Here is a 27,244-nt window from a genome sequence, read left to right on the forward strand (position 1 = left end):
GCTTATTTTTGTGGATTTTGTTGAAGATCAGATGGTGTTAGGGGTGAGGGTTTACATCTGGGTCCTCTAATCTGTTCCACTGCTCTGTGTGGAATGGGGTTCCTAGCTTTTCAATGAAATTTAACATCAGGAAGTGTGATACAACTGAGGTAGTTTGGATTTCTCAGGATTGCTTTGGAAATTCAATGTGTTTTGTGGTCCACATGAATTTTAGCATTGCGTATTTACATAGTTTTTAAAAGGTTGGTCATATAGTAAAGGTATACAATGGAGGGAGTTAGAGTGGGGCATTTTGATTAATGCAGACACAGAGGGATGATAAAATCAGGATATGTAGAGTCTCTATTATCAGAAACAGTTGTTAATTTCTTTGTGGTGAAAACATTTGGAATCTCCCAGATGTTGTGAAAAGGGTGTGATGTTGTGTTAACCTCTGGTCACTTGGCTGTGGAACAGCGAGAAGCAATTCATTCCTCTCATCTAAGTGTGACTTTGTGTCTGCCTATTTCTGATCTCTGCCCGTGCCCCTTCTTCCCTCCAACCTTTAGTAACTGTGATTGTGCTTTCTAGACCTATGCAATAAAGCCGTTTATTTTGGATTCTACATTAGTTTTTCTTTTTCTTCCTGTCTTAGGTCATATACTATGATGTCCTCCAGGTTCAACAGTGTGGCTCCAAATGATGAAATTTCATTCTGGTTTTCTGGCTGAAGATGATTCTATTTGTGTACATCCACCAGGTATCCCTTCATCTGTGGATGGGCAGGTAAGTCTATTCTTTGTCTTGGCAATTGTGCATAGTGCTACAGTCCACATAGGATGGCAGATGCCTCTTGCATGGACTGATTTCTTTTGCCTGAAAGTATACTTAGTAGTAGACTTGTTAGATGAAGTGGTAGTTATAGGTTAAACTTTTGGGGGAACCTCCCATTGGTTTCTGTAGTATGTATACTGATTAACATTCTTACCAAATGAGTTCCTCTGTGGAAATTTACACCAGCATTTGTGTCGCTTTTAATGTATTTTATTGCTTTGATAACATCCATATGAATTATAGTGAGATGATGTGTGTTGCTTTGATTTACATCTTTCTCATGATTTTTGATATTATCTAAGTTTTTAAAACTTGTTTTCAATATTATATCTTCTTTGCAGAAATGTCTATATAGGTTCTTTGGCCCCATTTTGTTTAGTTATTAATTTCTCTTTTGTGTTTTTGCTAGTAAGTAGTGTTTGTTGCTTAGACATTTTGAAGACAACTTTTCATCAGACGTAGGTTTGCCAAAACCTTTCTTGTAAACTTCAGGATAATTTTTTATTTTATTTGCGGTTTTTAAAACATTCTGCTTGGGCACAAACTCTAATATATGATGCAGTCCCACATGTGTCTGTTTTCTTGCTGTCCTTTGATGTAGGTGACTGATGAGGAAAAACAGAATCATGAGCAAACTAATCCATCACCTATGAGTTTTTCCCCCTGTATTTTTTATTTTGTTTTGGCACACTGTGAGCACAGATCCACATTGACCTAAATATACCCACACGTACGTCTTCTCATTGGAAGAGTTTGATGCTTTCAACTTTTGTTTATGAGTCTCTAATTCATTTTGAGTTAATCTTTGGTCTTTTTACACAATCGGGGTCCTATTTTACTTATGTAGGGATGTCCAGTTTTCAAATCCATTTACTAAACAGATTCCCCTTTCTTTGTTGTGTCTATCATTGTTCTTTTACAAAACGTGTACACTACCTAGGAATCTGGGTTTGTGATTGAGCTCCCTCATTCTGTCTGTTGGTCTGGGTTTCTCACTTAGTGCCAGTCATCTATTGATTAGATAACTGGCTTTTCAATCTAATTTCAAATGGAGGACAGTGATGCATTCCATGTACTTTGTATTTTCAGGATTGCTTTGAAATTCAGGGTGTTTCATGGTTCCATGTAAATTTTAGTGTCATTGGTATCCTTTTTTTAATTAAAAAGAAGAGAGATTGCCCTAGAGATTATAACTAGAAGATACAGGGGCCATTTTGATATGGGTACACTTAGCATATTGATCAAATCACAATATTTAGCATCTATGAAGTCCTCTAGGCATTATTTGTCTGTGGAGATGATACTCAGAATCCTTTCCAGCCATTTGGAAAATTCACTGCAATATTAACCCTGGTCGCCCTGCTATAGAAGAGAAGGGCAGGATCTGTTTTCTAAGTGTAACTTTGTACCCATTACCAATCCCTGCCTAGGCCCCCCTTCCCTACAGCCTCTGGTAACCACTGTTGAACTTTCTACCTCTGTGAGGTCAAGCGTTTTAGATTCCACATGCATGAGATCATGCAGTACATGCCTTTCTCTGCCTGGCTTATTTCATTTAACATAATGTTCCTTAGGTTTTTCCACGTGGCTGCAAGTGACGAGATTTCACTCATTTCTATGATTGAAGAATATTCTGCTCTGGATGTATATTGCAGTTTCCTCATCCCTTCATCAATGGATGAACAGGTAGGTGTATTTCCTATCCTGGCTATCGTGAGTACTGCAGTACAGAGGGCAAGGCAGGTATCTCTTCCACATGGGAATGGAATGATGGCTAGATGAAATGGCGTTTTTACTTTGTTTGAGGCACTTCCAGCTGTTTTTCCTAGTGTGTGTAGACATTGACATTCCCACCAATAGTGTATGAGAAGAGTTTCCCCTTCTGGAAGTCTATACTAGTTGTTTCCTTTTAAAACTTTTATTTCTGTTTTAGGTAACATTCATTCTATGTGGATGGAAGTGGTATCTCAGTGTGGTTTTCCTTGACATTCTTGTGAGAATTAGCTCTTTTGAGAGACTTTTCTTTTACCTGTGAGTGTTTCACGTCTACTTTGCAGACATGTCTATTCAGGTCCTTTGCCCAGTCTTAGCTTGGGTGTTTGTTTTTGTTTCTGTTTTTGTTTCCCCCCACATGGTAGTGTTAGTTTCTTGCACATATTTTATAATGACCCCTTTCAAAGACAGGATTTTCCATAGTTTTCTTTCAGTCTGTAAGGCACCTTCTCTTCTGTTCATTGTTTTCTTTTCCCTGTGTATGTGTGTCTGTGTGTCTGTGTGTCTGCGTGTGTCTGCCTGTGTGTGTATGTGTGTCTGTGTATCTTTGTGTCTGCATGTGTCTGCCTGTGTCTGCGTGTCTGTGTGTGTGTCTCCGTGTCTGCCTGTGTGCGTATGTGTGTCTGTGTGCCTGTGTGTGTCTGTGTGTTTCTGCCTGTGTGTGTATGTTTGTGTGTCTGTGTGTGTCTGCCTGTGTGTGTATGCTTGTCTGGGTGTGTCCGTGTGTCTGCGTGTGTCTGCCTGTGTCAGCCTGTGTGCGTATGCATGTCTGGGTGTGTCCGTGTGTCTGCGTGTGTCTGCCTGTGTTGGCCTGTGTGCATATGCATGTCTGGGTATCTGCCTGTGTGCGTATGCATGTCTGGGTGTGTCTGCGTGTGTCTGCCTGTGTCGGCCTGTGTGCCTTTGCGTGTCTGGGTGTGTCCATGTGTCTGTGTGTGTCTGCCTGTGTCAGCCTGTGTGCATTTGCATGTCTGGGTGTGTCCATGTGTCTGCGTGTGTCGGCCTGTGTCGGTCTGTGTGCATTTGCGTGTCTGGATGTGTCCATGTGTCTGCGTGTGTCAGTCTCTTTGCAGGTCTGGGTATGTCCGTGTGTCTGCCTGTGTGCATTGGCGGGTCTGGGTGTGTCCGTGTGTCTGCGTGTGTCTGCGTGTAGCTGTGTCAGCCTGTGTGTGTTTGCGGGTCTGGGTGTGTCCGTGTGTCTGCGTGTGTCGGCCTCTTTGCAGGTCTGGGTGTGTCCGTGTGTCTGCCTGTGTGCGTTTGCGGGTCTGGGTGTGTCTGTGTGTCTGCATGTATCTGCGTGTAGCTGTGTCGGCCTGTGTGTGTTTGTGGGTCTGGGTGTGTCCGTGTGTCTGCCTGTGTCTGCCTGTGTCTGCCTGTGTGCGTATGCATGTCTGGGTGTGTCCGTGTGTCTGCCTGTGTCTGCCTGTGTGCGTATGTGTGTCTGGGTGTGTTCGTGTGTCTGCCTGTGTGTGTATGCATGTCTGGGTGTGTTGCTGTGTCTGCCTGTGTCTGCCTGTGTGCGTATGCGTGTCAGGGTGTGTCGGTGTGTCTGTGTGTGTCTGCCTACACACTGTGGAATGATTATATCACACTAATGAACATGTCTATCGCCTGGAAGACAGTTGGTATTCAGTATCTGTGGGTTCCATGTCTGCAGCTCCAAGCAACTACAGTTCAAAATGTTAAAATAATTATACAAATAAAAAGCAATACAGGCTGGGCATGGTGGCTCTTGCCTGTAATCCCAACACTTTGGAAGGCCAAGTTGGGCGGATCACATGAGGTCACAGGAGTTCAAGAACAGCCTGGCTAACACAGTGAAACACTGTCTGTACTACAAATACAAAAATCAGCCAGGTGTGGTGGCATGCATCTGTAATCCCAGCTTCTCAGGAGGCAGGAGAATCGCTTGAACCCAGGAGACAGAGGTTGCAGTGAGCTGAGATGATGCCACGGCACTCCAGCCTGAGCAACAGAGTGAGACACCTCTGCCTCAAAAAAAAAAAAAAAAATACCCACCAAAACAATGCAGCATAACAACTACTGACATGGCATTTCCATTGTATTAGGTATTATAAGTAATCTAGAGATCATTTAAAGTATATGGGAGGAGGAGTGTGTGTGATATGCAAATGCTGTGCCATTTTATATCTGGGACTTAAGCATCCCTGGATTTTGTGATCCACGAGGGTCCTGAAACCAGTCCCCAACAGATACCCAGGGATGACTGTACTTAGTATTTTTTGTAGTGAAAACCTATAAAATCTTTTTTCTTTTGAGAGGGTGTCTCACTCTGTCACCCAGGCTGGAGTGCAGTGGCAAGATCTCAGCTCACTGCAACTTCCATCCCCCAGGTTCAAGCAATTCTCCTGCCTCAGCCTCCTGAGTAGCTGGGATTACAGGCCCCTGCCACCACACTCAGCTAATTTTTGTATTTTTAGTAGAGATGGGGTTTCACCATGTTGGCCAGGCTGGTCTCGAACTCCTGATCTCAGGTTATCCACCTGCCTCGGCCTCCCAAAGTGCTGGGATTACAGGCCTGAGCCACCCCACCTGGCCTAAAATCTTTTTTTTAAATAAGCAAATTTGAAATATACAATATGTTATTATTGATGATGATCATCATGCTGTACACCCTGTTCCTCCTTCTGCCCCCCACCATGCCCCACAGCAGCCTCTGGGAACCACCAATCTGCTCTCCACTTCCGTGTGCTGGACTTCCTTGGTTCATGGCAACCTCCACTTCCCTGGTTCAAGTGATTCTCCTGCCTCAGCCTCCCAAGTAGCTGGAATTACAGGCATGCACCACAAGAGCTGGCTATTTTATATATTTTTAGTAGAGATGGGGTTTTATAATGTTGGCCAGGCTGGTCTGAAACTCCTGACCTCAGATGATCCACCCAATTTGGCCTCCCAATGTGCTGGGATTATAGGTGTGAGCCACTATGCCAGCCACCTTCAGGCTTTTATTCCAGTGTCACCTTCTTTAGTGGGACCTCCCCTGCCCACCCTTCTCAAACAGCAGCCCCTTTCCCCACACACTCTTCCCTGCCTCCTTGGAGCTGTTGGTTTTCCTCCAGAGCACAAACCTGCCTCTGACATAGAGGAGATCTGGCTGAATTTTCTGGCTTATTGACCTTTTCCCTGCTCTAGAAAGTTGGCCTTGGTGGTGTCTCACACCTGTAATCCCAGCACTTTGGGAGGCCGAGGTGGGTGGATCACCTGAGGTTAAGAATTTGAGACCAGCCTGAAACAACATGGAGAAACCCCATCTCTACAAAATTACCTGGGCATGGTGGTGGGTGCCTGTAGTCCCAGCTACTCGGGAGGCTGAGGCTGGAGAATCACTTGAACCCAGGAGGCAGAGGTTTCGGTGAGCTGAGATCACACCATTGCACTCCAGCCTGGGCAACAATAGTGAAACTCTGTCCCCTCATCTCCCCCCAAAAAAAGAATGTTGGACCTTTTGCCTCCCCGGAATCAAGTGTTTGTTCATATTTTGTTCCTTACTGAACCTTCAGTGCCCTGATGATGCTGGGCATACAGCAGGTGCACCTGCTCACTGAAAATGCAGGGGAGGTGCCAGTGCAGCAGTGAACCCCGTAAGACCCCATCTCACATTTCCAGGGCTTACCCTCTGCCTTGGGGGTTCCCCGGCAGGCACCAGCACCCGGGACTGCCATGGAGAAAGCTGACCTGTAGAGTCTCCAGGGTTGGCGTCGTGCCAGATGCTCTCATGCTTGCTACAGAAAGACTGGGGGATGGGAGTGGTTAAGACTTTGACAGGACAGTAATAGAAATGGTGGAGCATGGAATCTCACCAGAATTGGGAGAAAAGGCCGGAGTCATAGCGGGTAGAGGTCACTGGTCTGGAGTTCTGGGGAGGCCAAAAGACTATCATAGTGGAAGGACTGAGGGCAGGAGAGATTACGATGGACTCTGTATAAACTAATAATAAGGGCGCTAAGCTATGATGGTGGTGTGGGTTAGCGATCTTTCACCTCAAGTAATTAAATTGAATTGAAAGCTCAGTTGAATTGAACACTCAACCCAAATTGTCTTCGACAATGAAGGGCATGTGGTGGCTTTTACCATAAAAAGGCTGGAGGCAGGACCTCCTGGGCTGGTTTTCCAGCAAAGGATACAGGGTTTGTGCATTTCAGCTTGTCTAGCTGCCGTTGCATTGCCCACCAGAGAGGTACCAATTTACTCTCTCACAGATAATGTACAGGAGTGTTTATTTCAGGAAGCCCCAGGTCAATTTTTTTTTCTTTTTTTTTTATTGCATTTTAGGTTTTGGGGTACATGTGAAGAACATGCAAGATTGTTGGATAGGTGCATATGTGGCAGTGTGATTTGCTGCCTTCCTCCCCTTCACCTATATGTGGCATTTCTCCCCATGCTATCTCTCCCCTACTCTCCACCCCCTGCTGTCCCTCCCCTATTTCCCCCCAGCAGACCCCAGTGTGTAGTGCTCCCCTCCCTGTGTCCATGTGTTCTCATTGTTCAACACCCACCTATGAGTGAGAACATGCGGTGTTTGATTTTGTGTTCTTGTGTCAGTTTGCTGAGAATGATGGTTTCCAGGTTCATCCATGTCCCTACAAAGGACACAAACACATCATTTTTGATGGCTGCATAATATTCCATGGTGTATATGTGCCACATTTTCCCTGTCCAGTCTATCATTGACGGGCCTTTGGGTTGGTTCCAGGTCTTTGCTATTGTAAACAGTGCTGCAATGAACATTCGTGTGCATGTGTCCTTACAGTACAATGATTTATAATCCTTTGGATATATACCTAGTAATGGGATTGCTGGGTCAAATAGAATTTCTATTTCCAGGTCCTTGAGGAATCGCCACACTGTCTTCCACAATGGTTGAACTAATTTACACTCCCACCAACAGTGTAAAAGTGTTCCTATTTCTCCACATCCTCTCCAGCATCTGTTGTCTCCAGATTTTTTAATGATCGCCATTCTAGCTGGCGTGAGATGGTATCTCAATGTAGTTTTGATTTGCATTTCTCTAATGAACAGTGATGGTGAGCATTTTTTCATATGTTTGTTGGCCTCATGTATGTCTTCTTTTATAAAGTATCTGTTCATATCCTTCACCTACTTTTGAATGGGCTTGTTTTTTTCTTGTAAATCTGTTTTAGTTCCTTGTAGATTCTGGATATCAGCCCTTTGTCAGATGGGTAAGCTGCAAAAATTTTTTCCCATTCTGTTGGTTGCCAATTCACTCTAATGACTGTTTCTTTTGCCGTGCAGAAGCCGTGGAGTTTGAGTAGGTCCCATTTGTCTATTTTGGCTTTTGTTGCCAATGCTTTTGGTGTCTCAGGTCAATTTTTTAATCTTTACAGATTTTCTGGGTTAAAAGGATGGCTGATGTTGAGCATCATTTTCTTTTTTCAGGAGCTCAGTTGTATTTCTTCTTCTATGGACTGCAATTTTGTGCCCACCTCTATTTTTCTTTTTCACCCTCCTTCCCTCCCTCCCTTCCTTCTTTTCTTTTTTTCTTTCTTTCTTTTTTCTTTTTTTTTTTTTTTTTTTGAGATGCAGCCCCACTTTGTTGCCCAGGCTGGAGTGCAATGGTGTGATCTTGGCTCCTGAAACCTCCATCTCCCAGGTTCAAGTGATTCTTGTGCCTCAGCCCCTCTACTAGCTAGGATTACAGGCACATGCCACCACACCCAGCTAATTTTTGTATTTTTAGTAGAAACGGGGTGTCACCATGTTGGCCAAACTGGTCTTGAACTTTTGGCCTCAAGTGATCTGCCTGCCTTGGCCTCCTGGAGTGCTGGGATTACAGCCTTGAGCTACTGAGGCTGGCTCCCCCCTTTTTTTTTTGAGAGTGTCTCACTCCATCACCAGGCTGGAGTACAGTGGCAGAATCATGGCTCACTGCAGCTTCAACCTCTCAGGCTCAAGCAGTCATCTCATCTCAGCCTTCCAAGTAGCTAGGACTACAGGAATGTGCCACCATGCCCAGCTCATTTTTTTTTTTTTTTTTGAAGAGATGGGGTTTCACTGTATTGTCCTGGCTGGTCTCAAACTCCTGGGCTCAAGCAATCTGTCTGCCTCAACCTCTCAAAGTGCTGGGATTACAGGCGTGAGCCATCTCACCCAGCCTTCATCTCTATTTTCCTGTGTTGTTAGCTTTTTTCTTTTTTTTTTTTTTAAGGAGTGAGAAGAGATATGTGGACACTGATTCACACTCATCTAAGAGAATAAATATAGTTCCAGTAGCTATTATGTGTGAGGCACTGCATTTGGCCCAGAGGAGGATAAATTAGTAAGCAAAATAAGGCTCTCTCTGCCTTCACAGAGGTCCTAAGCTATCCAGGAAGATTAATGTGATGGACTGAGTATTCGTGTTTTCCCCAAATTCATATGTTGAAGCCCTAAGGCCCATGTGATGGTGTTTGGAGATGAGGTCCTTGAGAGATAATTAGGTTTAGAGGAGGTCATGAGACTATGGTCCTCCTGATGGGATTAACATCATTCTAAGAAGAGGAAGAGACCAGAACTCTCTTTCTCCATCTTGTGAAGATAAACTGAGAAGGTTGCTGTCTGCAGGAGGGTAAGGGAGCCCTCATCAGACTCTGGATCTGGTGGTACCTTGAAATTGGACTTCCCAGCCTCCAGAACTGTGAGAAATAAATGTCTGTTGTTCAAGCCATCTAATCTATTATATTTTGTTGTGGTGTCCTGAGCTGATGAAGACAATTGCCAAGTAAACAGACAACACAATGCTGTGTAACTGCAGGCCAGTTTAGGATGCCAGAGGATCACAGGGAAGGAACACCTAATTTAAACTCTAGGAATCAGGAGAAACTTCTTAGAGGCAAGGTCAGGAACAGCAGACCCTGACTCCACCTGGTAATACAACAACTATCTCTTTCCTACAGCAAAAATACTACTAGTAGTAGTAGTAGTAGTAGTAGTAATAGTAACAGTAATGGTAATAATTATAGCACATTGAGGGCTTGTTCTAAGCATGTTATATCCATTAGTTCATTTAATCTTTTTTTAAAGAAAAAAAAAGGAATAAAGAAAGAGAAAGAAAAAAAATAATGAAAAAGAGGAAGAAAAAGGAAGAGAAAGAGGGAGAGAGAATGGGAGTATTGCTTTATTGCCCAGGCTAGAATGCAGTCTAAAAATGGGAATTGAAAACCTCTTTTATGCCAATAATTGTGCTTAACAATGGAGACAGAAAGGAATAAGGGAAGAAAATAACAAACAAGCAGCCAACCAATATTTCATTTACTGCCATTTGATGCTAGCTGGCTGTCTTGCCCATTAGTTGATGTAAGTTCTTCATTATGTTAATGCTGTTTACTTTTTGATATATTTTTGGAAAATTTTTGGAAAGGCTGATACTGATTGTTCCTTTATATGTGTAGTTCTTCTTTCAGAAGCTCTTATAAAGCAGGTCTGGTGATGGTGAAATCTCTAAGTACTTGCTTATTCACAAAAGATTTTATTTTTCCTTCACTTGTGAAGCTTAGTTTGGCTGGATATGAAATTCTGCATTGAAAGTTCTTTTCTTTAAGGATGTTGAATATTGGCCCCCACTCTTTTCTGGCTTGTAGGGTTTCTGCTGAGAGATCTGCTGTAAGTCTGATGGGTTTCCATTTGTGGGTAACCTGACCTTTCTCTCGGGCTGCTCTTAGTGTTTTCTCCTTCATTTCAACCCTAATGAATCTGAGGATTATGTGCCTTGGGGTTGGTCTTCTTGAGGAATATCTTTGTGGTGTTCTCTGTATCACCTGGAGTTGAATATTACCCTGCCTTACTAGGTTGGGAAAGTTTTTCTGAATAATATCCTGAAGAGTATTTTCCAACTTGGATTCATTCTCTTCATCACATTCAGGTACATCTATCAAATGTAGATTAGGTCTTTTCACATAGTCCCATATTTCTTGGAGACTTTGCTCATTCCTTTTTATTCTTTTTTCTCTAATCTTGACTTCTCATTTTATTTCATTAAGTTGGTCTTCAACCTCTGATATCCTTTCTTCTGCTTGATCAATTCGACTGTTAAAACTTGTGCATACTTCATGAAGTTCTCATGTTGTGTTTTTCAGCTCCATTAATTCACTTATATTCCTCTCTAAATTGTCTATTCTCGTTAGGATTTCATCAAACCTTTTTTCAAAGTTCTTAGTTTCTTTGCATTGGTTTAGAACAAGTTCTTTTCATTCACAGAAGTTTCTTATCATCCACCTTCTGAAGACTACTTCTGTTAATGGAAAGCACTCATTCTCCATCAGTCCTTGTTCCATTGCTGATGAGGAACTGTGATCCCCTGTAGAGGGAGAGGCATTCTGATTTTGGGTATTCTCAGCTTTTTTATGCTGGTTTCTTCCCATCATTGTAAATTTATCCACCTGTCATCTTTGTGATTACTGACTTTCAAATTAGATCTCTGAGTGGATGTCCAACTTGTTGATTCCCAGCACCGAAATCTGAGCAATCCACTATGCCGGCCAAAACAGTGGTGTTAAGATTGATGGTGCTTTTCTGCCAGGGAATCTCCAGTCTAGCTCCCTTCTTGAGTCCATCCTTCAATCAGCTGAATAGGTGACTCTGTCTTCCTGGAGCTCCAAACAACATCAGCCAAAAGGGGACACTGTCCTGCTCACTCTGCACCAAGAACTGCTGTGCTGAGGCACCAGCAAAACCGCTGCGCCGGCAACAAGAGTCGCGCTGGTGACCTGTGGGGCTCCTCCACTGGGAATCTCCTGGTCAGTGAGCAAGAAAAATTCATCTGAAAGTGTGGCATCCTCTCGTTCTCTGCACTTTCACTGAGAGCTACAATCCCGAGCTGCTAGTGATCAGCCATCTTGGATCTCTCTCCCACTTTTTTTCTTTCTTATTGATTTATGAATGATCTTTACATATTAAGCAGATGAACTTTTTTTCTTTAGTAAGAGTTGTAAATAGTTTTTTTCCCCAGTTTCTTATTTGTCTTCTGATTTTGTTTATGTTGTCACTTTTGGAAAAATTTTTTTTGTTTATGAGGTTTGTTTTTTATATTTATGTTACCAGAAACTTAAACTAAGGTGGAGAGAAAGAGAAATGTTTGAAATACATGCTGTGTGTGTGTGTGTGTGTGTGTGTGTGTGTGTGTGTGTGTGTGTAGCAGGTAGAATGGAAAGAACAGGAAGTATTTTTTGAAGCTATATTAATAGGTGACTTTTGAAGTCTTTTCAGAGGACTGAGCAACGGAGGCCTGAAAACAATCTTTAGATACCACAGTTCAGGGACAGGAGAAAAAACATGGAATTAAGGAGATAGAAAAGGAGCTATCTGGTATGGCAAATGCCACTGGAAAGGACAGTGGGTGTCCCATGGTTGAAGGCTGTCAAGGCCTCCAGAATCAGCCTTCCTTCCAGTGGCCTCAGTCCCAGCCACAGTCCTGCGTATCTGAGACTGGCAGATGAATGGTTAATGTCATTGACTCTGGGCCTTCTCTTGTATTTTAAGGCAGGGTGCTTACAAAGCGCAATTCAGTAAATAATTAATCTTATAGAATTGATGTAAAATCTTAATCATAGCAGCTGGGCAGTGTCTTATTTCTGTAATCTCAGCACTTTGGGAGGCCAAGGTGGGTGGATCACTTGAGATCAAGAGTTTGAGACCAGCATGGCCAACATGGTGAAATCCTGTCTTTACTAAAAATACAAAAAATTACCCAGGCATGGTGTTGTGTGCCTGTAGTCCCAGCTGCTTGGGAGACTGAGACAAGAGAATCACTTTGACCCAGCAGGCAGAAGTTGTAGTGAGCTGAGACTGCACCAGTGCACCCCAGCCTGGGCAATAAGAGTGAAACTCTGTCTAAAAAACAACAACAACAACAACAACAACCTTAATTGTAGCAGCAACCTTTTACATATTAACATTCTCCCCTCATCCTCTCCTTTCTCTGTATTTTTGATAAAGTGCCCATCTAGAGGCTTCAGGGCATGTGTGCATTCTGAAGGATGCGTTTGACTTTGAAAGCCCATCTGAGATTGCAAATCTCATCTTGGCTGAGAACTGTGAGGCTGCCCTGGCTCTTCATCTCTATAGGGGAGGCCGCCTTTTGCAAGGTAACCCTCTTTCTCTTCAAAGGTAAAATACCAGAAATACTGAAAACCAGAAGTGCCTGCAATGTCCAATAATGCAGGAAACAATGTCTCCTATTTATTCAATTCAGAAATGGGAGACATGCAATAATCTCTTCGATTTGTTTTCCTAGTACATAATTTTCTTAAATGTTATAACTGTGTCAATAAAGAATAGATGTATATTGAAGCTGTTTTTTACCATAGTAAGAGTATCATCTGAATTTTGTTTGTTTGTTTGTTTTTTGAGACAGGGTCTTCCTCTGTCACCCAGGCTGGAGTGCAGTGATGCAATCTCGGCTCACTGCAACCTCCACTTCCTGGGCTCAAGCAATCCTCCCACTTCAGTCTTCCAAGTAGCTGGAACTACAGGTGCATGCCACCATGTTCCCTAATTTTTATTTTTATTTTTGCAGAGATAGAGTTTCACCATTGTTGCCCAGGCAGGTTTTGAACTCCTTTACTCTACACTGGGGCAACACTCAAGTGATCCATCCTTCTCGGCCTCCCAAAGTGCTGAGATCACAGGCATAAGCCTGGCCCTGAATTCTTTCAATGCATATTTCATCTTTCAAAATATATTTTTTCAAAAGGATTCTTTTACAAATATAAAAAAGCACTTATGAAAGACATTGGTCAACCCATCAATTTATGAGGAAACTACTAAGATGTTAAAACCAGTTTAAGGCACATTTGAGCAACTGGAGTTTAAATTGGCAATTTGATAAAGAATATCAGAGTAAATTCACTAGGTTAGTTGCAGAACTGACTGACATCCAACAAGGCAATGGGCCCCAAGCTTTGGAAATATCTTTTCTACTGGACAGAAGTGATTTACATCTCTCCCTGACATGAAGCTACAAATGACTCAATGTAACTTCACAGAATATGAGCTCTGAATAAATAGTACATAATGAAGTCAAACAACAATATACTCTATCATAAAATTAATCTTTGGAAGACCCTTTTAAATGTGGCATCTTAGGACATTGCAAGAAAATGCATGTGCACCTTACTTATTCTTATTGTATTCTTGACCTTCTTTTCAGGTTGCAGAACATTTTTCTTAACACTCCTAAGACCCATCTGACTTTACTGAGAGTATAGGAGGCAACAGATAAAGCAAGACAGATATTTTTGCTTTTGTTCAGCCTGAGTGACTTTCCTCAAACATGAATTAAATGACACAGTAGTGGTATCATTTGTGCTGCACCATTTTAAGGGTAATATATATAGCATATCATTTGAGGATCAAAATTATCTCCAGTCATCAACACACCAGATTAAATTTTGGTCAGAGAAATGTGTCATGCTTCTAACATTTTTAGAAGTTTTTTGCTAACAGTGATTTTTTAAAAAAATTTCTTTACACTGTATCAAACCTTATTTAAGCTCCAGCTGTTTTTCCTGCCTCCTATGCCTTAGAACGTTGAGCCCTCTTTGAACAGTCTCTTCAATATATGGGCACATCTTACTATGTGTTCTTTATTTTCTCAGGTAATACATGAAAATTACCCCAGTGTAGAGTAAAATGTAACTGAGTGGTATAGTATGAAAAGCAAGCCTGTCTTCCACCTCTTATCCTCACTGTATTATTTCTCATTTCCAGAGGCAACCTACAGTTATCATTTTCTTGTGTATATTCTCCTAGAAATATATATATACTGTATTGGTTAACTATTATTATGTGACAAATTACCCTCCAAACTTAGTTGCTTATAGCAGTACATTTGTTATCTAATAGTTCCTGAGGGCATTCAAAAGCAGCTTAGCTGGGCGGTCTGTCTCAGGGTTTCCCATGAGGCTACAGTCTTGTCTGGTGGTTTGACTGGGGCTTGCAGATGTGCATCTATGACGGTGCACTCACAAGGCCATTGGTGGGAGACCTCAAGTCCCAAGGTGGACCCCTGATAGCTCAGCAGGAACCTTTGAAAGGTGGTCACTGACTCTTGCAGCTCTTTTATGCAGTCACAAAGCCTTGGCCCTGAGTTTAGTGATTCTATTGACTGTGAGTTATGTTGCCTTCTTTTCTTTTCTTCTTTGACTTTTAAGTTCAGCAGTACATGTGCAGGATGTTCAGGTTTGTTACTTAGGTAAACGTGTGCCATGGTAGTTTGCTGCACAGATCATCCCATCACCTAGGTATTAAGCCCAGAATTCATTAGCTAGTCTTCCTGATGCTCTCCCTCCTCCCACCCCACCCCCAATAAGTTGTGTTGTTTTCTGTAAAGTGATATCTATTTTTTACTTTCTTTCTTCTTTTTTTTTCTCTTTTCTTTTTTTGATACAGAGTCTTAATCTGTGGTCCAGGCTAGAGTGCAGTGGCATGATCTGGGCTCACTACAACCTCCGCCTAGCAGGTTCAAGTGATTCTCATTCCTCAGCCTCCAGAATACCTGGAATAGCTGGGATTACAGGCATATACCACCACACCAAGCTGATTTTTGTATTTTTAGTAGAAACAGGCTTTCACCATGTTGGCCAGGCTGGTCTCAAATTCCTGACTTCAGGTGATCTGGCTGCCTTGGCCTCCCAAAGTGCTGGGATTACAGTCATGAGCCACTGTGTGTGGCCCCTATTGTTTCTTTTAAAGTGTTTTATGCACATACGTGGAACATTTCATTCCCATGAATGGGATTAAATCTGTATATTTAACTCCTAGCTTAGCTACTTTTCCAAATCCACAAAGCCATGTCTATCATATTCTTTTTATTGGCTGTGAGGTATTCCACTGTAAGAATGCACTGTACTTATTAAAACTGTTTCTCTTGTTTTTGTTTGTTTGTTTGTTTGTTTTGTTTTTTTTTTTTTTTTTTTGCTATTCCAAGGAAGACTGGCATATTTTCTATTATATTTCTTTACTCCACTGTATGAGGATGTTAGAAATATAAATTCCTGGGAAAACCTGTAGGCCAAAGGGCTGTGTAATTTTTGTTTTGATTGACACTGACAAATTACTGTATGGAAGGGTTATTCCAGTTCAGATGGGCAAGAACCTATTTCTCCCCTAGTCAGGCTGCTGGGTTTTTGTTTTTCTTTCCTTCACTTACAGTTCTCAATTTTACCATGCTTGATCTCTGCTGCAAATAAACACAAAATCATCTGAAGTTAGGTTTGCTTCTCCTAAGAGTTGAAGGTGGAGAGTATTCCTCTGCAAAACCAACCTGTTCCCAGGGGAAAAATCAATTGCATTGTTCAGTCTCACAAACACTGAGAACTGAAGCCACGCTACTCTGAGTAAATTTGGTTAAACTTTGGCTTGTTCATTCCTGATTGTTGTCCATATGGAAGTTTAACAGTGCTTATTCCTCAGGGTTATGTTTTTGAAGGTTAAATCTCTGTGTAGCATAATGTGTAAAAAGCACTAGCACCATTGTCAATAAGAAGACCTGCCCTGTGCACCATGAGCTTTTCACTTACCAAGGTGTCGGGGACTTTCTCTGCAACAGTTGCGGATGTCGAGTTGCCCTACTCTGTGGCTAACTGGCTGTATGATAGTTCATTCTATGCATACACTATGCATTTCTTAGACAGCCTTCTATTGATTAAACTGTAATTTAAAATATATAGCAGTTATTGACTTTAATTTTTTTTCAGATAGTACTTTTATTTTTTTTATTTTTATTTTTAAACAAAAGAATCGAAAATTTATTATGTAGGAATGACAACAATAAATTTAAATGCCAACATGTGTATTCCCTGTGGCATTTTTTTTATTGTATTTTAGGTTCTGGGGTACAAGTGCAGATCATGAAGGGTTGTTTTATGGACACTTACATGGCAAGGTGGTTTGCTGCCTCCATCCCCCATCACCTATATCTGGCATTTCTTCCCCCGCAACTGTCCCTCCCCTAGCCCCCCTCAACAGACCCCAGTGTGTGATGCTCCCCTCCCTCTGCCCATTTGTTCTAATTGTTCAATGCCCATCTATGAGTGAGAGCATGCGATGTTTGATTTTCTGTTCCTGTGTCAGTTTGCTGAGAATGATGGTTTCTAGATTCATCCATGTCCCTAAAAAGGACACAAACTCATTGTTTTTTTTATGGCTGCATAGTATTAAATTACTTATGGAGGTGACTTGGAAACTAGGTAAAAATACAAAGAAGATAATATGGCACCTGCAATTTTGCCACCCAGAGATGACCACTGTGTCATCTAGCTAAGTAGTATATGCAAATAATGGAAAATAGCACATTATCAACATTAATACACATTACAGATATATTGCAGGTATAATGCAAATTTTTTGTTTTATTGAGATGGAATCTGGCTCTCGTCACCAAAGCTAGAGTGCAATGGCTCGATCTTGGCTCACTGCAACCTCTGCTTCCTGGGTTCAAGCAATTCTCCTGCCTCAGCCTCCTAAGTAGCTGGAATTACAGGCATGCGCCACCATGACCAGCTAATTTTTATATTTTAATAGAGATGGGGTTTTACCATGTTGGCAAGGTTGGTTTTGAACTCCTGACTTCAGGTGATCCACATGCCTTGGCCTCCTGAAATGCTGGGATTACAGATTTGAGCCACCGCACCCAGCCCGAAAATGTTTTAAAGAATGATGTCAACTTTCATTCTTTCAGTTATGGACCAATTACTATATGAATGTCAAAGTAACACATGGTATTTATTTCTCCTTCTTGAGCATGTCTGTAAAATATTTTTGACATGCATACCAATCCATCATTTCAAGTGTATAAAAACAGAACTTTATAGGTGTCCTTAACTGAGACGGAATAGAACCTGTTCACAGGTAGTATGCTTTCTGGGCTCTTGCCTATATTCCCTAAATGGCACACAAGGAAAAACTTACGAGTTAATTTGATGCTGGCCGAGAGTATGGTAATGAAGCTCTTCTGTTTCTTTTTAAGAATATGCTTTAGGCTTGAACCTAAGGAGGAATCAGATAGGGTCGGGTGGCTGATTAAGAAGCCACATTTAGGAAACTATGATTTTCTGTTTATCTCAGCAAAGCTGGGATAAAAGACAAAATTCTAGCACAAGCACTGATTTATGAATAAGACCAGTTACTGGGTGGCTCTGAGTCAACCCCCTTGGAAAATAGCTGTGTACCACTCTTTATCCTCAGTGCATTTCAGCAAATGCTGTTTGAGGACCTAACTTTGAATAGCCATGACATTAGAGCAAGGGGTACAGACATAAATAAGAGAATCTTCCAGTCTACAAATAAAACCCAAGACCTTCTGATACATGGCATGACATAGAAGGGAAAGAATTTACTTCTGAGAGATTTGGAGAAGACTTCAGAAATGAGGGGATGACTGAGTAGGGTTTTGAAAAGTGAATAAGAGTTTGCAGTTATATGCTTGAAAAATGAAAAACAGAAGTACCATAGGATCCAGCCATCCCACTTCTGGGTATATGTGCAAAGGAAATGAATTTCGTGTGTGAAAGAGATATCTGCAACCCCATGTTCACTGCAGAACTATTCAAAATAGCCAGGACTGGAATCAACCTGTGTCCACTGATGGTAAATGGATACAGAAAATGTGGTGTATATATATGTAATGGAAAAGGAAGGATATTCTGTCATTTGTAGCTATATGAATGAGCCTGGAGAACATAATGCAAAACACAATAAGCCAGGCACAGAAATACAAACACCACGTGGATCTCACTTGCATGTGAAATCTCAAAAGTCAAATAGAGGCAGAGGTTAGTAGGATGGCTACCAGGTGCTCAGGATTGGTCAAAAAGTACAAAATTTCAGTTAGGAGGAAAACATTCAAGATCTGCTGCACAGCATGGTGATGGTAGTAAGTAATAATGTATTGTATACTTGAAAATGCTAAGAGAGGGGCCAGGTGTGGTGGCTCACACCTGTAATCCCAGCACTTTGGAAGGCTGAGGTGGGCAGATCACTTGAGGTCATGAGTTTGAGACCAGCCTGGCCAACATGGTGAAACCCTGTCTCTATTAAAAATACAAACACTAGCTAGGCGTGGTGGTGGTGCCTGTAATCTCAGCTACTTGGGAGGCTGAGACAAGAGTAGCACCTTGAACCCAGGATGCTGAGGCTGCAGTGAGCCAAGATAGAACCACTGCACTCCAGCCTAGGCAACCAAGTGAGACTCTGTCTCAAAAAATAAAAATTAAAAATTAAATTAAATTTAAAAATTGCAAGAGAGTAGTAGGTTTTAAGTGTTCTCATCACAAATAAATGATAAATATGTGAGGTAATACATATGTTAATTAGCTTAATTTTTTTTTTTTTTTTTTTTAAGAAATGGAATCTTGCTGTGTTTCCCAGGCTGGTCTCAAACTCCTGGGCTGAAGCAATCCCCACATCTTGGTCTCTCAAAGTGCTGAGATTACAGGTGTGAGCCACTGCGCTTGGCCTAATTAGCTTGATTTAGCCATTCCACAATGTAGTGATAATTTAAAACATCATGTTGTACACCATATATATACACAATAACAAAAAGAGAGTTTGCAAAAATATTTTCTCTACATCATGCCATAGCAGAGTACTTCTAGAATTTTTCACTTGCAATCATGGGTGAATTTATAATAGCCTTTTTTTGAGACAGAGTGTTACTCTGTCACCCAGGCCAGAGTGCAATGGCACCATCTTGGCTCACTGCAACTTCTGCCTTCCAGTTTCAAGCAATTCTACCACAGCCTCCCAGGTAGCTGGGATTACAGGCATGCACCACCATTCCCAGCTAATTTTTGTATTTTTAGTATAGACAAAGTTTCACCATGTTGGCCAGGCTGGTCTTGAACTCCTGACCTCAAGTGATCCACCCACCTCAGCCTCCCAAAGTGCTGGGATTACAGGTATGGGCCACTGCACCCAGCCTTATAATAGTCTTTTGCCATTAAGGCTAACATGCTACTTATTTAAAACTTTATTTTCTTAACAATAGAATGAGCATTGAAAAAATAGAAAACTAAATGAAATATCCCATATTCCCTTCTAAGTACTAATTTCTGGATACATGTATTTAAAACTTCTTTAGTATAAAACATGGTGAAACTAGCTCTCACGAGGTCTGCCTTGTACCAGAATGTCATATATAGTCTCACCAGTCAGCTAATTAATATGATCTCCATTTCACAGATGATATAGCAGAAGGGTCAGAGAAACTGAGTAAGTTGCACAAAATCATGCCTCTTGTAGGTGGAGAACCAGGATTCTAACCTGGGGCTGTCTGGAGTGAAAGTCCTATGATTTCTCCAAATAGGTCAAATTAGCTTTGACAATATGGTTATTGCTGCTGGGCTGATTGAGTTTGCTGAAAGGGCTGTCGTCTTAAGTACTAAATATGCTCACACCTTTTAAACAACCTCGTTGATAGTGTGTATCTTTTAGGTGTCTATTTTTCTGTCTTTGGCAATTTCACTGAAAAAGACTTTCCTATTATTTTCCTTAGCCTTCTTCAGTAGCAGTTTTTATTGGGGGAACATTCCAGATATGGTTTGGCTTTGTCCCCACCCAAATCCCATCTTGAATTATAGTTCCCACAATTCTCATGTGCTGTGGGAGGGACCTGGTGGGAAGTCATTGAATCATGAGGTGGGCCTTTCCCGTGCTAGTCTCATGATAGTGAATACGTCTCACATGATCTGATGGTTTTATAAAGGGGCGTTTCCCTGCCCAAGCTCTCTTGTCTTGTCTGCCACTATGTGAGACACGCCTTTCACCTTCTGCCATGATTGGGAAGCCTCTCTAGCCATGTGGAACTATAAGTCCATTAAACCTCTTTCTTTTGTAAATTGCCCAGACATATCCAATTGCCATACCAATTGGATATGTCTTTATCAGCAGCTTGAAAATGTTCTAATATAGTCCCTTTGTGGCATTAGAGTGTATCAGTTCCCACTGCTGCTGTAATAATTTACCACAAATCCAGTGGCTTCAAGCATCACAAATTCCTCACCTGACCTCCAGTTCTGGAGAATAATTGCTCCCAGAGATGTCCGAATCCTAATTTCCAGGACCCTTGAGGCTATGACCAGGGAGCTGGATCTGGAGGTTGGAAAGCTGAAGTGGGTCTCCCAGGCTGAACTTAAGGTGTCCGCAGCTGCACTCCTTCATGGAAGCTCTTAGGGAGAATCTGGTTTCTCATCTTTTCCAGCCTTGAGGGGCACCCACATGTCTTGGCTCATGGCCCTCCTCCATCTCCAGAGCCATCGGGCTGGTGGGTTCTTCCTCACTCTGAATTTGACTGTCTGGCCTCCTTCTTTCACTTATTTCTTTCTTTTTATTTTGAGATGGAGTCTCGCTCTTGTCCCCCAGGCTGAAGTTCAGTGGTGCGATCTCAGCTCACTGCAACCTCCGCCTCCTGGGTTCAAGCAATTCTCCTGCCTCAGCCTCCGGAGTAGCTGGAATTGCAGGTGCCTCCCACCATGCTTGGCTAAGTTTTGTATTTTTAGTAGAGATGAGGTTTCACCCTGTTGGCCAGGCTGGTCTTGAACTCCTGACCTCAGGTGATCCGCTCACCTTGGCCTCCCAAAGTGCTGGGATTACAGGCATGAGCCATTGTACCTGGCCTCCCTCTTTCACTGGTAACAACCCCTGTTGTTATGTTGAGCCTGTCTGGATAGTCTGCCAAAATGCCCTCCCCTGTCACAGCCTCATGTGTCCTGGGAATTAGGATGTGGACATCACTGGGAGCAATTATTCTCTCTTCCACAGATTCATGTCCTTCCCATATGAGAAAAATCTTCATTCTGTCACAACATCTCCCAAAGCCTAGACCCATCACCCATGGTGAACTCTCTCTGCTGGGTGGGCATTTCTGTGTCTTTTTGGAAAAGTTCTTACAGGTCTATAATAAGAAATTCCAACAACATAAAGTGTTACAGAGTGAAAAGTAAGTCTCACTCCCATCCTAGATCTTTTTGTTTTGTTCTGTTGTTGTTTGTTTTTTGAGACAGAGTCTTGCTCTATTGCCCAGGCTGGAGTGCAGTGGCATGATCTTGACTCACTGCAACCTCCGCCTTCTGGGTTTAAGTGATTCTCATGCCTCAACCTTCTGATTAGTGGGATTACAGGTGTGTACCACCACACCTGGCTAATTTTTGTATTTTTACAAAAATAGAGATGGAATTTTGCCATGTTGCCCAGGCTGGTCTCAAATTCATGGCCTCAGATGATCCGCCCGCCTTGGCCTCCCAAAGTGCTAGGATTACAGGTGTGAGCCTCTGTGACCAGCCTATCCCAGATCTGTAGCCTTCGAAGTCCCTTCCCCAGAGGTGACAACAGTTATTTTCTGTACTGTCACAGATGTTCTGTGCATAAAGAAATGTGTGCTTATGGTTTTTGTTTTTGTGCAAGAATCTTTTGTTCACCAAGATGCACTTTTTTTGGCCAGTCTTTCTGTGTGAGTACACACACACACAGCTCCAAAAATAAGAGTTGGTCTTCACCAATGCACACAACCTACAGGCTACTTCTCAAATTGTGCTACTTTTAGCCTTGCTGGAGCCATACGTATTATTGTTGGGCTCAATATCTGGAGCCTCAATTTATAGCAGTGGAATTCTAGGGTGCGAGTGAACTAGATAGAGAAAAAGAAGACAAGATCTGCTAATTTACATGACAAAAACAATTCAAAGCCCTATAAAAGAAAAGATCGGTTTCTTCTCCTTTAAGTATTTTGATAGAAACAGTTTGTTTGAGAAATCTAACTGGGTGAACTCCAGTTAGATCTGGTCTACTGGGTGATTTGTTGGCAATAGTCTCTTGACATTTTTAGTTAACTTTGGGAGCCCTTTCGGGGAGTCACTTTTGATGAGCACATCATTCAGCCTGGGATGGACAGGCCTAATGCCCTGCCCTGCCCATCTGTGCTCATGAAATGTTCATCAAGGAGGCAGGGCATGGACTCACCTGCTGCCTCCCATCTGCACAGGGGCCTGTCACTTGGAAAACACATACTCCCTTTGCAAATTCCTTCCCACTTTATGCCCTCAGCACCTTGCATTATTTTGGCCCTCATCCTAGTTGTGCCTTTCATAATTTATCACCCCTGCTGTACTGAACAGTTTAGGATATCATCAAGGTGGTCTTGAGGATATCCACAAGGTGATGCCTCTCTCTCCCCTGTTTTCATCCCAAGCTAGCATGGTGCCTGCTGGTGATGATGAACAACAGGACTCATTTGGAGAGTGCTTTTTTTTGTCATGAATTTTAATGATTCCAGATTAGCCCATTTCCTAGGAATGATAAGCTTGGCTTTGATAGATGATGGCTAACAAAATTTTTTATTTGCTAAAGTTTAAGATGAATTAGTTGAAGGTTAGCCCTGACAACACTGGTGGGGCCTCCCGTGATTGCTCTTGGTGCTGCGTTTATTGTAGTGATACCCATTCTGCTCTTCAGGAGAGGTGGATGCAGCTAAACATACAGCAGAACATGGCTCCTGTGATCTGGGAACATCGGTGTTTAAAATTCTTGCTTGGGAATTGTTGATTAAGGCTGTTGCTAGGGCTAAATTCTGCTTTGTGACTGTCATTGCTTTGCAGGCCACTGAATCCCTTTTGGAATCATCTTTGGTGGAACTGATGTAAATGAAGATGCCAACCAGAAAGAAAAAAATACAGTGATGAGAAGAGTTCTTGAGGAAGCCAGGTAATAATTGTGAGAATCTCACCCATGTCAAACACTTAAACTATGTGGATGGAATTAATTGAAACCGAAAGACTGAAGGAATCCATTGTCAGGAAGGTTTACATCTTACCACTTAAAACCAATTTCATGTAACCTTTTCTTTCATTTGTTACATTTTTATTCTGCCACCATTAGTCATTGCTAACAGGTTATTGCACTTAAGTCTTTAACTACAGTTGATATTAGAGAAGCCTCTTTAGAAGGGTCTACATGGAGCGGGGCACAGTGAGGCACACCTGTGTTCCTAGGTACTTGGGAGGCTGAAGGAAGAGGATCACTTGAGCCCAGGAGTCCAAGGCTGTAGGGTGCTATGGGTGCACTCCAGCCTGGGTGATAGCGCAAGCCCTCTTCTCAAAAAAGAGGTGATCTGAATGTAGAAAACACAGAACACAGGCAAACTCTAGCCTTATCAGCCCACAAATTAGGATATAGTTTGCATCAGGTTTGCCCAAGTTGACTGTGTTTGGCATGGCTCTTATCTATGTAGCTTTCTGAGATATATATATGCCATTTGCAAGAAGTGTCACAACCTGGGTTTCTAAATGGTGGCTCAGTCCTTTTCCTCGGATATGTCCCTCCAGCTGTCCCAGGAACCTCAGAGGTAGCTGCTGTGAGGACAGCGCTCTGTGCTCTGAGTGGTGCTTCTCAAAGGGGTCACTGTGATAATCCTGGAGGCTACCCTGCACATCTCCGATCCCAGACACCACCCACTGGCAGCACCCTCCAGGCACCACAGCTACCCAGTAGGTCTCCCTATAATTCTAGTGCCCCCAGGGTGGGGGAAATTACTATCCCCAGTTGAGAATTCCTTCCAGCACTGCACTTCCCAACTTTATCCATGTCAAGGTGGTGACAGAAGGTTCATGGGAAGCTGTTGTCCAGGACTGGCCCCTGCACTGGGCCCCAGCAGACCAGCCCAAGACAGAAAGGACTCATTCTTGCTGAGCACTGTGTAATCCAACTGAACTTTGAAATGGGGCAGTTTTCTTTTTTCTTTTATTTTCTCTTTTCTTTTCCCTTCCCTCCACTCTCCTCCCTTCCCCTTCCCTCCCTTCCCCTCCCCTCCCATCCCCTTTCCTCCCCTTCCCTCCCATCCCCTTCTTTTTTCTTGACAGTCTCACTCTGCTGCCAAGGCTAATGTGCAGTGGCAAGATCACGGCTCACTGCACCCTCTGTCTCCCAGGTTCAAACGATTCTCATGCCTCAGTCTCCTGAGTTGCTGGAATTACAGGCACCTGCCACAACACTCAGCTAATTTTTGTATTTTTAGCAGAGACAGTGTTTTGCCATTTGGCCAGGCTGGTCTTAAACCCCTGGCCTCAAGTGATCCACCTTCCTCAGCCTCCCAAAATGCTGGGATTACAGGCGTGAGCCACTGTGCCCAGCCTGAAATGGGCCAGTTTTCTAAAAAGTGAGAGATTCCAGCCAACTTCAGTCATCAGAATAGGGAAGTCTCCTTTGCTTTAACCGTATAGGGAAAGTAACTCTGAAATGCCCATCTGCTTTTTGTTTTCTGTGTCCAACTATAAAACACACCACCTCCGCTCAGCTCATCAGAACACTTATTCTGTTTCATACAATGAGGTGCTGCCTGATTCTAGAATTGCTAATAAAAGCCCATTATGAGCTTTGAACTAGATTTGTTGTCATTGTGCCTTTTCACAAGGCATACTTAGAAAATTATTGTATTTGTACAGTAATTTAAAGTGGGTTGAAAGGTTTGATTTAAAAAATCACTCCCATTTCTTTTTCTAACAAATGCAATAATAAGAAATAAAATAAAGATAAAAGTAGGCCAGGCAAGGTGGTGGCTCAGGCCTGTAATCCTAGCACTTTGGGAGGCCCAAGGAGGGTGTGTCATTTGAGGTTAGGAGTTTGAGACCAGCCTGGCCAATATGGTGAAACCCTGTCTCTATTAAAAATATAAAAATTAGCTAGGAGTGGTGGTAGGTGCTTGTAATTGGGGGTATTTGAGAGGCTGAGGCAGGAGAATCACTTAATCCCAGAGGTGGCCAGGCATCATGGCTCGTGCCTGTAATCCTAGCACTTTGGGAGGCTGAGGCAGGCAGATCACCTGAGGTCAGGAGTTTGAGACCAGCCTGGTCAACATGGTGAAACCCCATCTCTACTAAAAATACAAAAATTAGCCAGGCGTGATGGTGTGCGCCTGTAGTTCCAGCTACTGGGGAGGCTGAGGCAGGAGAATTGCTTGAATGTGGGAGGCAGAGCTTACAGTGAGCTGAGATCATACCACTGCACTCCAGTCTGGGTGACAGAGCTGGACTCCATCCCAAAACAAAAAACAAAACAACAGAAAAAGAACCCGGGAGGTGGTGGTTACAGTGAGCCAAGATCTTGTCATTGCATTCCAGCCTGGGTGACAGAGTGAGACTGAGTCTCAAAAAGAAATTAATTAAAAAAATTTAAAAAATGATAAAAGCAATATGAATCTTCCATGATCATATAAAAATTATGAAAAAAGGAAATTAAATCAAAAGAACTAACAATACATGCATACAAAGAACTTTTCTGATAAGTTCTGAGGTGGTCAGTGGGCCTCCTCAGGGTTCCCCAGACAGGTGGAGGGTCCTGTGCAGTTTGTCCCTCCCACATGCTCACTGGCTGCTGCCATTAGAATGCCTCACCTGTGTCTAGAATAACCCTGAATTCAAAGTTGACAGATGACCCAACCAGTACTGTCTAACTCTCCCTTCAACTCTTTTAAATCTTTGAATCATTGTAAAAAACAAAACAAAGCAAAACCGGTAACTGATTTTAAGCCAATAAATCACCAGCCATCAATTTTCTGTGGCTCACCTCATGGCTGGGAAGATCTGGCCAGAGAACTGGGGACACTTCAAGACTTTATGTAGCTGGATCACCTTATTCCATACCAAGGACATTACTCAAAGTTCTGTCTGCAGCCTCCAGTTCCTTTTTTGGTAATGTAGGTGTCCGTCTCGCTTCTGAAAACCAGGGTTACTGGGAGGTATCACTGCATTTAGGCCCCTAGTCCTTCCTGTGGACCCTTGAACATACTGTTGTGGCAATGCAAGTGTGGACCCAGAAAACCTGAGACAGGCCTCAGTTACTGTTTGGAAAGTTGATTTTGCCAAGGTCAAAGATGCGTACCCGTGACACAGCCTCAGGAAGTCCTGATGACAGGAACCCAAGGTGGTCAGGGCACAGCTGGGTTTTATACATTTTAGGGAGACATGAGACACCAATCCGTATATGTAAGAAGCACATTGGTTTGGTCTGGAAAGCAAAGGTGGAAAGACTGAAAGCAGGAAGGGGACATTCAGAGCACAAGAGGTGACAGATGAAAGCTTGCATTCTTTTGAATTTCTGATAAACCTTTCCAAAGGAGGCAGTCAGACAGACATTAATCTCAGTGAGCAAATGGATAACTTTGAATAGAATGGGAGGCAGGTTTGCCCTCAGCAATTCCCAGCTTGAATTTTCCCTTTAGCTTAGTGATTTGGGGGGCCCAAAATATTCTCCTTTCACACAACCTTACCATAATAGAGAGCACATGTGTGTGCATGCGTCTGTGTGTTGTAATAAAAAAAGGCATTAAAACACTTTGGGGTTACCTTGAAAGGGGATCTTTTATTACAGATTTTCTTATTGTTGTTCTTACATTCTGCAAATTCATTCCCTTTAGATTCTTGTAGTTGGTAATGCACTGCCTTATGGAAGGAAAATGATTCTGTTTACTAGAAACGACATTGAATGGATCCATCTTATAGTATTATCATTAGTATTATCCATTGCTTTGTTATTAAAGCAAACATTGATTTCTGTTTTGCGGGGGTTATTGATTGAGGTTAGTGGGCAGCAAAGCTGCATGAATCAGAGATTCCTTGTCCAATACAATATAGCACTCTTTTCTGTAAAAGAAAGT

General features: G+C 42.5%; 1 long non-coding RNA gene across 1 annotated transcript; it reads left to right on the forward strand.

Moving 5' to 3' along the window:
- Positions 1–650: 650 nt before the first annotated feature.
- Positions 651–24,411, forward strand: LOC135273108 (uncharacterized). The gene is made up of 3 exons (XR_010340969.1): positions 651–765; positions 2,388–2,499; positions 23,193–24,411. It is a non-coding gene; the product is annotated as an uncharacterized LOC135273108 (long non-coding RNA).
- Positions 24,412–27,244: the final 2,833 nt, after the last annotated feature.

Source organism: Aotus nancymaae, unplaced genomic scaffold (assembly GCF_030222135.1).
Source record: "Aotus nancymaae isolate 86718 unplaced genomic scaffold, 86718_ANA_hifiasm-v0.15.2.pri h1tg000265l, whole genome shotgun sequence".
Taxonomy (NCBI): Eukaryota; Metazoa; Chordata; class Mammalia; order Primates; family Aotidae; genus Aotus; species Aotus nancymaae.